The sequence below is a fragment of the Suncus etruscus genome, chromosome 7 (genome assembly GCF_024139225.1).
Source record: "Suncus etruscus isolate mSunEtr1 chromosome 7, mSunEtr1.pri.cur, whole genome shotgun sequence".
In the NCBI taxonomy this organism is placed as follows: Eukaryota; Metazoa; Chordata; class Mammalia; order Eulipotyphla; family Soricidae; genus Suncus; species Suncus etruscus.
In genome coordinates this window covers 94,803,839-94,817,217 of record NC_064854.1, presented here as the reverse complement: position 1 = coordinate 94,817,217, position 13,379 = coordinate 94,803,839, and positions in this window count along the sequence as shown.

The following is a 13,379-nucleotide window of genomic DNA, read 5'->3' as shown; positions in this document are numbered from 1 at the left end:
GTCCCCTGAGCCTGCCAGGAGCAATTTCAGAGAGTAGAGCCAGGAGTAACCCCTGAGTGCTGCCGAGTGTGACCCAAAAACAAACAAACAAACAAACAAAAAAAATAACAAGTAGCAGTGTTAGTTTTTAGACTTAATTCTTAGCACCAGATCTCAGAGTTATTTACATGTTCATATGTATAAAAATGCTGTGAAACATTTAAGAATTATGATCTAGATTTTATGATTAATTCTTATGTCATAGAGATATTCATGCATTAGTATAGGAATAAATACTAAACCAATGTCATTGTTTTAAGCAAAGAACACATTTTACCTGAATTTTACAAATAAATTCCAAACTATTATCCTATACTTTACAAACAGGCATAAAGGAAAATAAAATTGATTTAAAGTTCTTTTTTTAATCATTCTATATCAAAATAATAGACACACATTTATTCAACAGGAAATTAAATCATGCAACATTTCTAATATGATACTTAAAAAAAATTAGTCCCTTCTTACCAGGAACTCCTGGTTTTGGCATGTAATATTTGCATAAAATGTACTTGATAGGCTTTCAAGGCAACCTACTGTATGTTGGGGAAAAAAGCTAAAAATATACTTCACTGGCAGGACTGCAAATGCTCCTAAAGATAAGGAAGAACGACTGCTTGTATAAGCAAGATGGACTATAATAGACATGATGACTATATTCCATCAAAGAGAGAAAAGGGCTCTACAAAATATACAATTTAATCTTCTTTTAAGTGACCTAAAATACTTTTTTCTTTTTTTCGTTTCAGGGCCACACCTAGCGGCGTGCAGGTGTTACTCCTGGCTCTGTGCTCAGAAATCATTCCTGGCAGGCACTAATGCTGCAGGTGTGGCCCAAAAACAAAAATAAAAACATCAAAATAGCAGCAGCTATACTGGGAAAATTCAATTAACAAGGTATTTGTATCCTTTGTATCCATTTGTATCCTTTGCATTATGATGTCTCAGAAGATAAATGAATAGGAGCCGGAGAGATGCATGGAGGTAAGGCATTAACTTTCATGCACAAAGTCATTGGTTGGAATCCCAGCATCCCATATGGTCCCCCAAGCCTGCCAGAAGCGATTTCTGAGTATGGAGCCAGGAGTAACACCTGAGCACTGCCGGGTGTGACCCAAAAAAAAAAAAAAAAAAAAAAAAAGATATTGAAATAAAAATATTGGTAACAAAATTATTTCATTAATAAATGAAATTTTTGAGTTATGCTGTTTCCTTACATAAAATGAGAATAAGTTCCCCAAGTAACTGTGCAACTAAGAACTTTGAGGCCTAGTTGCACAGTATTAACCTAACTTCCTGAATTGAGCACTACTCACTTGTTCAACTATAAAAATATTCCAGACAAAATGGACAACTTTTTGCAATTCTCTCCACTATTAAAAAAAAAAGTGTATTGAGATCAGAAAAAAATAAATAAATTTAAGTATGTGGCTAGAATAAATAGGAATGAGTAAACTGAAGGAGAAAAAAATTTGTTGGGCGATATCATAATTTGATATATTTTCTTCATATCAAGTATCTGAAGAACTTGATGGCATGAACTCACTTTACTAGCTTCATTATTATCCCTAAGGCATTAGAAATATTAAGCAGAGGGCTAGAGTGATAGCACAGTAGTAGGACGTTTACTTTGCATGCACTCATTACAGGACACCCCTGTGCCTGCCAGGAGCTATTTCTGAGCAACTCCTGAGCACCACTGGGTGTGGCCCCAGAACCAAAAAAAAAAAAAAAAAGATTAAGCAACTTCCCAAAATTTTTTGAAATTGAGACACTTTCAAGATCATGTTCTGCTGCCTCTCCTTTGATTAGAGGCAGCTAAAGGTTATAAAGCAAAATAAAACAAGACTAATGAACAGATTACAAATATACAATAAAATCAAGTAGAACAAAAAGCAAGTGAATTCATTTTGAATAAACTTATTGAATCCTATATTAAATAAACAAAACCAGCGTGTTTCTATTTTGTTCAATAGGTGTTTAGCCCCTAATATTGTCTAGCTTTCAATAGTAAAAATTCCAAAAACAAGTCCTATTCTTTTCCTACCCCAATCATCTTTAAGTCCCAAGTTTCCCAAGCATCTCTGTCTCAACTACCACCATCTTATCTTCTCTTGCTGCATTGAGCTCCAAACTGAACATCCCATTTCAATACTTCCTCCACTCAAAATGTCAAAGGTTCTGTTCAAATCATAAATCAGAACGTAACTATAAGACAGTTCATACCTAGTGGCAACCTAAGACTTCAAATAAAATCCTAACTACTCACTATAACCCACAAAGCCCCAGCTTCTGACTTGGCATTCCTGTCCTCACTATTGCCCCAGCAACACAATTTTCCTTCCAAATATTTTACCCAGACACCAAGTCATTTTTTTCATTTTAGCCTTTTTTGGTCCTTCTTTAATGGCTACCTGTAAAGTTCTTCCTGGCTCAGGTATCTACTTATAGTTTCAGTTCAAATGTCATACCCTGCAGCTGGAAAGATAGTACAGCAGGTAAAACCCTTCAAGGAGCCCAGGTTGGATACCAGGCATCCCATATGATCCTCAAGCTCCTCCAGGAGTGATTCCTGAGTACAGAACCAGAAGTAACCCCTCAGCATTGTAGTGGCTCAAAAATAAAACAAAGAGGGCCAAGAGAGATAGCATGGAGGTAGGGGGTTTGCCTTGCATGCAGAAGGATGGTGGTTCGAATCCCTGTGGTTCGAATCCCGGCATCCCATATGGTCCCCCAAGCCTGCCAGGAGCGATTTCTGAGCATAGAGCCAGGAGGAACCCCTGAGCTCTGCCGGGTGTGACCCGAAAACAAAACAAAACCAAAAAAAAACAAACAAAGATAAAAATAAAAGTCATCTCCTGGGGTCATAGTAATAGTACAGCAAGTAAGGTGTTTGTCTTGCCCAAGAACAACCCTGGCACCTCATATGGTCCCAGAGCCCATTACGAGTGATCACCAAGGGCCCGGAGAGATAGCACAGCAGCATTTGCCTTGCAAGCAGCTGATCCAGAGCCTAAGGTGGTTGGTTCGAATCCCGGTGTCCCATATGGTCCCCCGTGCCTGCCAAGAGCTATTTCTGAGCAGATAGCCAGAAATAACCCCTGAGCATCACCGGGTGTGGCCCAAAAACCAAAAAAAAAACCAAAAAAAAAAAAAAAAAAAAAAAAAACAAAGAGTGATCGCTGAGTATAGAGCCAGAAGTAAACCCTGAGCACAACAGAATATAACAGCCCCACCCTCAACCCAACAAAACCCGTAAAATCAAGTATCCTCTACGAGGAGCCAAAGAGAAACCAGAAGCTTAATTAAGGAGCTTGCCTGTATGTCGACGATCCTGTTTCAATCCACAGCAGTGTAAGGAGTGAGCCAGGAATCCCCATGAACATGGCTGGATGTGACCCAGAAACAACAAAACATAAGAATAACCGCTCAAAAAAAAAGAATAACCGCTCAATGGAAATCGACCTTCACTCATTAAATGGTTTTGTGGAACTAGAGTAACTTCACCTCCACCCAACTCCTGTTCCCTTTCTGTCTTTTACCTTCCCTATATTCCTCATCCCCCACTGTAAATAGTTACATATGATTTCCACATATGGCATATTTATAGTGTGCTTAGTTTGGACTCTAACTCCCAAGAAGTGGTTTTCGGTTTCATTCCAAATACATGTTATTAAAATTCAAATTAAATTAGAAGAATATTTTTAATTTTTTTTGTGTGTGTGTGTGTGGTTTTTGGGTCACACCTGGCAGTGCTCAGGGGTTACTCCTGGCTCCATGCTCAGAAATTGCTTCTGGCAGACATGGGGGACCATACTGGATGCCGGGATTCGAACTGATGACCTTCTGCATAAAAGGCAAATGCCTTACCTCCATGCTATCTCTCCGGCCCCTGAAGAATATTTTTAATTTTAATGACTTCCTTTAATAACATTAAAGGACTCCATTAAATGTCTACAATAATTGTCACATATGAGCTTGACGATGTATTTTATCTTTCTTTTTTCTCTTCGCTTTCATTTTATTTTTTCCACCTCTTTCAATAATTTTGCTTTCATTTATCGAAAAACAAATGTGTTATGATCTACTATGTGATGCGTTTTCATTTTTGTCTTATTTGTTATTAATATCTTTATTTAAACACCTTGATTACAAATATGATTGTAAATTAGAAGAATTTAAAAGTAAAATAGGGGGCCCGGAGAGATAGCACAGCCGCGTCTGCCGTCTGCCTTGCAAGCAGCCGATCCAGGACCAAAGGTGGTTGGTTCGAATCCTGGTGTCCCATATGATCCCCCATGCCTGCCAGGAGCTATTTCTGAGCAGACAGCCAAGAGTAACCCCTGAGCACCGCCGGGTATGGCCCAAAAACAAAAAAACAAACAAAAAAAAAAACAAATAAAAGTAAAACAGAGTAAACATCTCAGAAGAAAAGTTTATATATATGATGATTACTACTTAAAACAAACATTTCAAAATTTTATAATTTATGTGCCATTGCCAAAGGAAATGAACTGTCCAAACAGGTTATTTGAACTCTAAAGCAATGTATATGAAGAGCAAATAATTGACAGATAAAAGAAGAAAAAGCAAACTGGAACCACAAGGGTTACCCTCAGAACAATTTTAAGCATCAAGGGGCCTGGCTCCTGAACAACAGCACAGCAGGTAGGGGGCACTAACCTCACACACAGCCAACCCAGTTCAATCTCCATCATCCAGTATAGTCCTGAGAGCACCACCAATACAAAGCCAGGAATAAGCCCTGAGCATCGCCAGGTTTAGACCAAGTGTAGCCCAAATATTAAAAAAAAAAAGGGGGGGGACCCACACCTAATGATGCTCAGGGGTTACTCCTAGCTATGTGCTCAGAAATCACTCCTGGGGGCTGGAGAGATAGCATAGCGGTAAGGTGTTTGTCTTAGACATAGAAGAATGGTGGTTCGATTCCCGGCATCCCATATGGTCCCAGGAGCCTGCGGAGCCATTTCTGAGCATAGAGCCGGGTGTAACTCCTGAGCGCTGCTTTTGTGACCCAAAACAAAAAACAAACAAACAAAAAAAGCACACCTGGCTTGAGGGACCATATGGGACTCAGGGGATCTAACTGCGGTCTGTCCTAGGTCAGTCGCGCACAAGGCAAATGCCCTACCACTGAGTCATTGCTCGCCCCCCTCCCAATTAGGGTGTTTTGCCTGGCATGTAGAAGGACAGTGGTTCGAATCCCGGCATCCTATATGGTCCCGGAGCCTGTCAGGAGCGATTTCTGAGCATAGAGCCAGGAGTGATTTCTGAGCATAGAGCCAGGAGTAACCCCTGAGCACTGCTGGGTGTGACCCACCCACCCCCCAAGAAAAAAAGAGTCAAGGTGCCAGAAACATAGCTCAAAAAATTAGTGTGCATGTTTTGCATACAATGAGCATAGTTTGATAATCAGCTCCACATGATCCTTGAGTAGTGCCAGGAGCAATCCCTGAGCACCAGTCTGAGAGTAGGTCCCAAGCACTGACAGGAGAAGCCCACCCCCAAAATTAAATCTGTCAAATTTTTTTTTATTTTGTTTTCCAATTTCATTTCTCAAGTAGAAACAAACTGTGTGTGTGCAGAGAGTGGGACAGATCAAAGTAATTTGGAGATTTTTGACTCTTCATTGATCCGTAAGTACTTAAACACTAATTTTTTGGTTTTGGCTTTGTTTTGGGCCTGGTGGCACTCTGGTTACTCTTGTCTCTGCATTCAGAAATCGCTCATGGCAGGCTCAGGGGGACCATATGGAATGCCGGGGATCGAACCTGGGTCAGTCGAACCTGGGTCAGTCCCAGGTGGTCTGTATGCAAGGTAAACGCCTTACCAATGTACTATCACACTAGCCCCAAAATTTAAATTTTAAATTTAAGAATCTGTTTCTTTTGGGGGGAGGGGTGCATATCCAGTGGTGGTGGGGGCTTTCCCTAGCTCTGTGCTTGAGTTCCCTAATATGCCCAGGGACCATCTGGCACTGAGGATCAAATCCAGGTTAGCAATAATGCAAGGTATGTGCCTTAACTAACTAACCCTGAATCTTTCTGGCTAAAGTCTAATATTTTTAAGGGAATTTCAAAGTTCTACGATAATCCTCAATCAATTATTCTAAACTACTGATTCACAGATTTTCCTAGTACTGAAACTAATTTTCTGCACATATAAATTAACGCATTTTTGTTTCAGCATTATTCGAAAATACAAATATTCTTAAATGAACCGATTTCCTGTTTACTTCCCCTTCAATTCAAATGCTCCAGTACATTGGCAGGGGCAGGAGAAATAGTAAAGAAGCGAGTAGGACATTAGCCTTGTACACAATTGACCTGGAAACAATCCTTGGCACCCGGTATGGTCCTCCAAGCCCTGCCTAGAATATCCCTGAAAGCAGAGCCAGGAATAAGCACTTTGCACCACCAGGTATGACCCAAAAACGATAAAAATAAAAATAAATTCCTGTAAATAGGGGCCAGAGAGAGAATACAGCACATAGAACACTTGTCTTGCACTTGGTCTTTCCAATGCCACATATGGTTTCCCAAATCCTACCAGGAGTGATCCCTGAGCACAAAGAACACCACTAGGTACCCAATAAACTGGCCCAAAAATTGTTCTAAAATTTTCAGAGCTGGGCACTGGAGAGGGCTCACTGGCAAAAGGTAACCTGCACTTGCAAGAGTGAGGTCGTGAACTTGATTGAGGTGCTTCCCAAATGTGCTGACCTAAATTCTAGTGGCTCTGCTCTCAGGGACCCACATTATAAAAATGTTAGATCTCTGGGAGTATGTGACCCCCAAGTGAGCATCTCAACCAAGCATATGTGATCATCAGTTATCACAATAATTATAACAAAGGTAAGTGAAGGGGTAAAAAATTAAGAAATATTGTGTTAATTCATTGATTACATTTTATTTCACTGACATTATAAATTTGTACCTTTTTCATTTTAATTCTCAGAAAAATTAGTGTTCAAGTTTCCACATCTATTAGTCAGTCAGTTTAGGCAACTACCACCAAAAGTGTTAGGCTCCTTTTTATGCATTCAACAAATATCAATACACACTTCCTGAGTAAGAAGTGTATTATTTTGGAGGAGAAAAGGGAAAATTTTTAAAGTAACAGATATAGACATGTTCACAATGGTTTTTATGGTCTAGTACAGATGAAAAGAACAAATACATAAAAAACTGCTTTAATAAAAGCAAAGCAAAGCATTAAGAATTTCTAAAATAAAAAGAAAAAAGAAAAGAATTTCTAAACTTAGGATCAAGGAAAACTCAAAGGGTCACAGTATATAATCTTTATATGTAGAAGCACCAGGTTAAATTTCTGACACTGCATGGTCCTCCAAGCACCATGAGTGGCAATACCTTGAGTACCACCAGGATGGCCAAAAGTAATTTTTTTATTTTTTGAAAAGAATTTCCAGAATGAGAAATAAAGATAGGTACCAAGAATGTGGTTAAGAAGTAGAACATACACTTTGCATATGCAAGGCACCACTGAAGAGTGCCCCCTCTGTATCTCACTGAAAATAAATATTCATCTATGGAGGAAGGAGACATGTGACCTAACCTTTGAAAGTCAGACAGGATTTAAGTAGATATAACAGAGATCGAAAGAGTAAGTACAGAAATAAAGCCCAGGGCCAGAGCAATAGCACAGTGAGCGGTTGGGCATTTGCCTTGCATGCTGCTGATTTGGGACAGACCCAGGTTCAACCCTTAGCATCTCAAATGGTCCTCCGAGCCTGCCAGAAGTGTTTTCTAAGGCAGAGGCAGGAGTAACCCCTGAACACTGCTGGGTGTGGCCCAAAAACCCAAAAACAAAACAACAACAACAAATTTAAAAAGACTATAAAAAAAGACAATAAAACTTTCTTGCTGTACCATATATTATGCAACACATCAAGTTTAAGAGTCAAAATGGAATAAATAAATAAATGTGCTATGCTTTAGCATTAATTTGAGAATATATAAAAAGTAAAGGATCAGGGTGTAACTCAACAATACAACCAAGACTTGCATGGAATAACTAACATTATAATTTAAAAATTTTAAATAATAGCATGCCTATACTATTATAATAAATTGTATGTCATCAATCAAAAATAAAGCAAACATTTATCAAAAATAAATATTATACATGCCCAAGAAATATTTTAGTAAGCAAAATGTTTGCCTTTCACATAACCACGTCTGGTTAGATCTCTGGTACCTCTATGGTCCCCAGAGTAGCACCAGGACTGATCCCTGAACAGAGTGAATAGTGAGCCCTCAACTTTTACTAGGTACAGCCCAAACACTCTATTAAAAAAGAAAGAAAGAAAACTTTACACATGAGCTTTCAGAATACAAAATGAGTGGGGCCGGAGCAATAGCCCAGTAATAGAGCATTTGCCTTGCATGCAGCTGACCCAGGACAGACCTGGGTTCAATCCCCGGCATCCAATATGGTCCCCCAAGCCAGGAGCAATTTCTGAGCACATCACCAGGAGTAACCCCTGAGTGTTGGGCCACCGGGTGTGGCCCAAAAATAAATGGATGGAAGGAAGGGAGGGAGGGAGGGAGGGAGGGAGGGAGGGAGGGAGGGAGGGAGGGAGGGAGGGAGGGAGGGAGGGAAAACCTAAAGCGATAGCACAAGTTATAGAAGTGTGAGGTCTTGTGTTACTCCCTGGCTTGACTACTACTTAGAGTAATCTACTTACCAAGCACCTCCCATCATCTCCCCACAACAGCTAACAACTAACAACAACAAAAGATGCTAAATTTAGACTGGGAATGTAACTCAGTGGTAAAGTGCATGTTTTGCATGTATTAGACCCTGAGTCTTATTCCTGCCTCCCCAAATATGTTTTGAGGCCACACCCAATGGTTCTCAGGACTTATTCCTGGCAATAAGGGACCATACGGACTGCAGGGGATCCAACCTAGGTCAACTGTATACAATGCAAAGCACCCTGCCTACTATACTATCAATCTGGCCAAGGATGTTAAACTCAATGTCCAAAATGAATAAACTATTTCTCATTTCTCATCCATCCCACTTTTCACTTTAAGCAATGCCAACCATCATATTCAATCAATCATCCCAATAAATGGTATAAGGTTAATTTCACTACCATAGGTAATAAAAACTGAGGTTCTGCAACTGCCTGATTACATTAGGTAAATCAATTTCACTGTCTCTCAATTTATTTACCAGGATAAAACTGGATATATGACTTTATATTACAAAATTCTACAAATTATTAACTTTGGGGAGCACACCCAGTGGTGATCAGAATTTGCTCTGACTCTACACTCAGAAATCACTGCTAGTACGATTCACAGAAATATATGTGGTTCCAGGAAGTGACCGAGGAATCGTCACATGCAAGGCAAGCACCCTATCCACTGTACCACCTCTGGCCCCAATTTAGATTTTTTACAACTCATGCTCAAGTATAGTGATAACACACGTGGATGAACTAAACTGAACAACTCCACAGAACATTCACCATGGTTTTGTAAGATCTCACTTTCAAAGCCGGAGAGCCAAAACCTAGCTAACAAAATGTTAACAAAAATGTTGTATTTGGGGCCCGGAGAGATAGCACAGCGGTGTTTGCCTTGCAAGCAGCCGATCCAGGACCAAAGGTGGTTGGTTCGAATCCCGGTGTCCCATATAGTCCCCCGTGCCTGCCAGGAGCTATTTCTGAGCAGATAGCCAGGAGTAATCCCTGAGCACCGCCGGGTGTGACCCAAAAACAAAAACAAAACAAAAATGTTGTATTTGAAAACTACCAAGTAATATTATAACCACTTAGCTTCCAGGGAAGAATAAAACGATAAGGCAGTAAAAATGTCCAACAAAAAAACACCACCAAAGAATATCAAAATAAAAAATAAATGAATTATGAATAGTTATGCTTCGTGAATAGTTAAGAATATACAAACTTTTATACGTTTTCAGGAGCATCCTGAATGCTCAGGATGCTCCTAAAGAAAAACAAATGTCAAGAGGTGAGGGTGGGGGCCGGGAAGGTGGCGCTAGAGGTAAGGTGTCTGCCTTACAAGCGCTAGCCAAGAACGGATCGCGGTTCGATCCCCCGGCGTCCCATATGGTCCCCCCAAGCCAGGGGCGATTTCTGAGCACATAGCCAGGAGTAACCCCTGAGCGTCAAACGGGTGTGGCCCAAAAACCAAAAAACAAAAACAAAAAAAAAAAAAAAAAAAAAGAGGTGAGGGTGGAGAAGGTCCATCAGACTTCAGAGGAGGAGGATTATTAATACTTTGGTGGTTGGTTGTACTGTGGATTTAAAAGTTGTAGATGGATAGAAATACTGAAAATCAAAGAAATATGAACAGTCTTCCTAAAATACATACAGTGTTGCAAACTCAATTTTTTAATGCTCCAGTAGGTAAAGTTATATTCAGGATACCCCATCAATAACAATATTGCAAACCAGTGTCTAAAATGTAAAAAGGAAAAGAGAGAGAAGAAAAATGTCTGCGGGGCTGGAGAGATAGCACAGCAGCGCTTGCCTTGCAAGCAGCTGATCTAGGACCTAAGGTGGCTGGTTCGAATCCCGGCGTCCCATATGGTCCCCCGTGCCTGCCAGGAGGTATTTCTGAGCAGATAGCCAGGAGTAACCCCTGAGCACTGCTGGGTGTGACCCAAAAAACAAAAAGAAAGAAAAGAAAAGAAACAGTTTAATATAAATAAACATATAAGATTTCAAGGGGGCAGCAGCAGTGCACAGCGTTAGGGCATTTGCCTTGCACGCAACTGACCTAGGACAGACCGCGGTTTGATCCTCCAGCCTCCCATATGGTCCCCCCAAGCCAGGATCAATTTCTGAGTACAGAGCCAGGAGTAACCCCTGAGCGTCACTGGGTCTGACCCAAAAAAGGAAAGAAAAAAATATATATAAAAGATTTCAGAGGCTGGAGAGAGTAGTACAAGTAAGGTCTTGCACACGACAGCCCCGGTTCAATCCTTTGTAGCCAACCAGCCTGCCAGGAGTGATCCAAATCTAGAATGAGGAGTAAGTCCAAAGCACTGCTGGTGTGGCTAAAGAATTCGAAACTTCCATCATTCTAACACAACAGTAATATGAAATTACATTTACAAGTTATCATATTGGTCTAGTGATGCAGGTCAATGGGAGAGCAAATGACTTGCAGTATTAGGGCCTAAGTTTAATCCCCAGATGGACAAAACAATAATAAATAGTACACAGCAGGTAAGGCACTTAAGCCTTACAGACAGTGGACCTCGGTTTGATCCCCAGCAACCATATAGTCGGTTCCTGGAGCACCACAAGAAGTAATTCCTGGGTGCAGAGCCAGGAGTAACATAACACTTGAATACCACTGGGTTGGCCCAAAATCCAAAATAAATGTAAATTTTAAAATAATTACTCGGAAAGATTAAAAATAAAGTTAAAATCGAGTAAGATATATAAAAACCTAAGTTACAAACTGAAAAATAAAAAACATGGTCTATTGAAAGACCATCTTTTGTTTATTTGTTTGTTTGTTTTTGGGTCACACCCAGTGGTGCTCAGGGGTTATTCCTGGCTCTGTGCTCAGAAATTGCTTCTGGCAGGCATGGGGGACCATATGGGATGCTGGGATTCAAACCACCATCCATCCTGGATCTATTGCTTGCAGCAGTGCCATCTCTCCTGTCCCAAAAGACCATCTTTCTACTGCAGTTAGCAATGGCAAGAAAATCCTGTAACCTTTCCATTTTAAAAATTTGCTTAAACAGAATACTTGACTAGAGCCAAAGCTATAGTATAGTTACACTATACTCTAGGAAGGGCTTGCCTTAGATGCCAGTCCACCCGGGTCCAATTTCCAGCATCCCATAAAGTTTCCTGAGCCCACCAGAAGTTCCTGAGTGCATTCCTGAGTGCAGAGTCAGGAGTAACCCCAAGTACCACCAGGTATGACTCAAAAACAAAAATGGGCCAGAGCTATTGCACAATTGCATGCAGTTGACTAGGGTTCAATCTCCAGCATCCAATATGGTCCCCTGAGCACCACCAGGATTAATTTCTGAGTGCAGAACCAAGAGTAACCCCTGAGCACTGCCGAATATGATCCAAAAACCAAAAGAAAAGAAAAAACTGACTAACCTAAATTGGCCTTACGTCCTGGCACAAATTTTGTGGCACAAAATGTCATTCAATAAAAGTTTTAAATATATATTAATTCATCACATTTTGTGATCTTTTAAAAATTATTAAACAAAATTATTAAATGTTTACTATACGAGTAAATACAATGCACATGCATGCACGCGCGCACACACACATTTTCCCCAAGTGTGGCTTTTTAAACTGTGGGTGATGACCTCCATACATGGGGTCATTTAACCAGACATGGAAGTCATGAAAATATTTGTTTCAAGGGCCCGGAGAGATAGAACAGCGGCGTTTGCCTTGCAAGCAGCCAATCCAGAACCTAAGGTGGTTGGTTCAAATCCCGGTGTCCCATATGGTCCCCTGTGCCTGCCAAGAGCTATTTCTGAGCAGACAGCCAGGAGTAACCCCTGAACACTGCCAGGTGTGGCTCAAAAACCAAAAAAAAAAAAAAAAAAAAAAGATTTGTTTCAAAATAAATTTATGGGACCAGGAGATAACAGAGGGATTAGGCCCACAGGTAAAATCCTATTAATGGTAAATCACAGGGTGAGATTAGGAGACAACCAGTAGGGCAGAGTAAATTCCCCCCACCCACGGGAAGTAAACAAGAAGGGGGCCGAAGCTGGAAAACAGCTGAGAAATAATGCTCTAGAGAACACCAAAAAGCACCATCAAATATCAAGTATATCCTAATACATTACAACGTGAATACATTTTTCTTTTTTTTTTTTTTTTTTTTTTTTTTTTTTTTTTTTTTTTGGGCCACACCCAGTAACGCTCAGGGGTTACTCCTGGCTATGTGCTCAGAAGTTGCTCCTGGCTTGGGGGACCATATGGGACGCCGGGGGATCGAACCGCGGTCCGTCCAAGGTTAGCGCAGGCAAGGCAGGCACCTTACCTTTAGCGCCACCGCCCGGCCCCGTGAATACATTTTTCTAATTAGTAACCTACTAGTTCAACAAACATTTGCAGTGTCAACATAATACACAGAAAAATCCTAGACAGTGCCTTAAAGATAAAAATCAGAGAAGGGCCTATCCCTATCATGCCCTAAAGAAGAGATAAGACAGGTATATAAATAGCCAAATACAAGACAAAAAGTGTAAATTCCATGAAAGATATTCAGATAAAGCATTTCAGGAGTGGAGTGTTGTAACTACACAGAAATATAACCCTCTCGATC